This window comes from Coenobita brevimanus, chromosome 111 (assembly GCF_032717465.1).
Source record: "Coenobita brevimanus isolate Jiangsu-jjx chromosome 111, ASM3271746v2, whole genome shotgun sequence".
NCBI classification, from domain to species: domain Eukaryota; kingdom Metazoa; phylum Arthropoda; class Malacostraca; order Decapoda; family Coenobitidae; genus Coenobita; species Coenobita brevimanus.
In genome coordinates this window covers 23,949,268-23,952,163 of record NC_137064.1, presented here as the reverse complement: position 1 = coordinate 23,952,163, position 2,896 = coordinate 23,949,268, and the positions used below count along the sequence as shown (strand labels likewise).

Sequence of the window (2,896 nt, the reverse complement as noted above, 5' to 3'; positions counted from 1 at the left end):
CTTACTATCCAGTTTTAGGTCATTTAAATAATTCCAGTACCACCATTTTCTGCGTTAATAGCATACAAATTGATATTAACCAACCACATCAAAAAATAAATCTCTAAGGCAGTGGTGCTAGGGAGCCTTCTTATCCGACAAGAATATGGGGGTGGAGTGACGGACATGCAATGGGAACATTCTAGGTGAACTTTTTGCCCTGGATTGTGCAGTGCAGGTCTTAAAATCTCCCCTTCCAAACGCACGATAAAGGGGCGTTTGCAACATCTGTTCTTTGACGACTTATTTTGCACAACGGCCATACCACGTTGAGTACACCGCTTCCCGTCCGATCAGCGAAGTTAAGCAACGTTGGGTCTGGTTAGTACCTGGATGGGTGACCGCCTGGGAACACCAGATGCTGTTGGCATAACGTTCTCCTTACGTCTAAAGTGGGGTTGGTGGAGGATTAGTGCCCCTCCCTGTAAAACAATTAACTCTAAGCCCTTGGCCACCCAGTTTGGGATACATGGCGTCTGGCAATGAATGACTGAAACCTTTATATTCTCTTTCATTTATATCTTCCATCCACACCTTAATTTTCCCTTGCATATAAACCTTAATAATATCGCGGTAAAGTACATCGGAAACATTTATGAGGTTTATTAAGGTGCAATGTACGGAATAAATCGGTGACGAGTAGCCGAATCAGTCACTTAGTATCGTTTGGTAAAGGAAGGTTTATTTATTAACTTATTTATTTATTTTTATTTTGTAGTAGATCAGTTTGTCTTTCTTTATATCCATCGACTTCACTTCCTGAACTTCCACCTCCCCTTCCATCTTTCTCTTCCTTTTTCCTTGTTTCTCCAAGTCACTTCCTCTTTCTCATTCCTTTCATTCTCATTTTCTCTTTCTTTCTTTCCTTTTTTCACTATTGATTATCATTCTCTCTCTCTCTCTCTTTCTCTCTCTCTCTCTCTCTCTCTCTCTCTCTCTCTCTCTCTCTCTCTCTCTCTCTCTCTCTCTCTCTCAGTCTGAATAAGTCTCTGATATAGCAGGAGTAAATAAATTAATAAATTAATAATAATAATAATAATAATAATAATAATAATAATAATAATAATGATAATAATAATCTGAGTGAAGGTTGATTTGTAACGTGGATTTTTTTATTGATTGCTGCTTCTGCATCCTGAGGACAAACTGTATTTATTTATTTATTTATTCATTTTTTCTTTTCTTAGTTTTAATTTACCGTACTTGTTTTTAATGTAGTGATTTTTAGATGCCATTTTTATAATTTATTCATAGTGGTCAAGCGGTACAAGACTCCGATTTTTTTAATGCAAGGAGAAAGGAACCAAAGTCTACAGGGCCGAGAGAGAGAGAGAGAGAGAGAGAGAGAGAGAGAGAGAGAGAGAGAGAGAGAGAGAGAGAGACATACCTTTTCCTTAGCATGAAGAATATCGTCGCAATAATTTTTCGTGTACCGTATGATACTAATGAGTAAAATAATATAGGTGGACTGAAGGAAAGAGAAGTGAGTTGATGATGATGATGATGATGGTAGTGTCTATTGATGAAGGAACTGATGGGTGGATTAGTGACTGAATTGACTGAGTGATAAGTAACTGGTTTGGATATTGTTGATGTTGTTGATAATGATGATGATGATATGATTATTTCTGATGACGGAATTAATGGTGGTGTGTCTGGAGTGAATTAAGGATGGTCAGGTGACCAAAGGATAGTCTTTAGCGAATTATGAATGGTCTAGAGCGAATTATGGATGGTCTGGAGTTAATTAATGTTGTTCTAAGATGAATAAGGGAATGAAAGTGTGGATGACAGTGTGGAAGGATGAATGGATTGAATGGCAGTGTGGAAGGATGGATGGAATGAATGACATTGTGGAAGGATGGATGGAGTGGAGGAGTGGATATCCTAATAAGGAAGGAGTGGAAAGTTATGAGGTGACTTAGTCATAGCTAAGTGTAGTGAATAACTAAGATGGAGGTGGGTGAACAAGTGTGGTGGAGATGAGTGAATAAGTAGGACGAGATGAGTTGATAAGTAGGGTGATGAGAGATTAAGCGAGGTGGAAATGAATGATGGAGTAAGATGTGTGATAATGTCAGGACACTAAAATATCTTAACACACTACATATTAGCTAGTAACGTAGCCTATATATGTAATATAGAGGTTCGATGAAAATCATGCCTAAGCGAGAGAGCTGGAGGAAATAACGTTTACTCATTCTCAGTTAGGAATTTCACACGCAGCAAAGTGTGACACCCCTGCCACTAATATATATATTAATTATAAAATATAATATATCTTAGTCGTCGCCGAGCTAGTGTAAGTGTATTGAATTGTAGGGATTATTAAGAAGAAGAGAATGTTCGTTGTACTTGTCATAGATGGCATGAGAAAGATAAAGATGAGTCTGGGGTTTGATTGCAGTTTATTTTCTTCAAAGGGAATATCTCAAGAGTAGTACTGAGATGAGTTTTCTAGGAAGTATCTCACAAGAGCAGTACTGAGGTGTGTTCAGTTTTATACTGGCTAACCTCGCGTGCTCCTTGCCTCTCCTAGTCGTGCCTCTATTTTCTCCTAATCCCTTTTGCCGTGTCTCTCCCATTTCTTCTGTATAAGACTGGTTGCGTCACGTGTAAGGGCATTTGTGTGTGGAACCTTCCCGAGCCTGGGGAGTTTCCACCCGGCGTCACACTTTGCTGTGTGTGTGAAATTCCAAACTGAGAATGTGCGAACGTTATTTCCTCAAGCCCTCTCCCTTAGGCACGACTTTCACCTGACCTCTAAATTACATGATATGCGTTACTAGCTATTATGTAGTGTGTCATGATATTTTAGTGTCCTGACAATTAAGTGAGGTGGATATGAATGGGCAAG

General features: G+C 38.9%; 1 non-coding gene across 1 annotated transcript; it reads left to right on the top strand.

The window, feature by feature from the left end:
* Window positions 1-290: 290 nt before the first annotated feature.
* Window positions 291-409, top strand: LOC145417930 (5S ribosomal RNA). The gene has a single exon (XR_013900592.1). It is a non-coding gene; the product is annotated as a 5S ribosomal RNA (ribosomal RNA).
* Window positions 410-2,896: the final 2,487 nt, after the last annotated feature.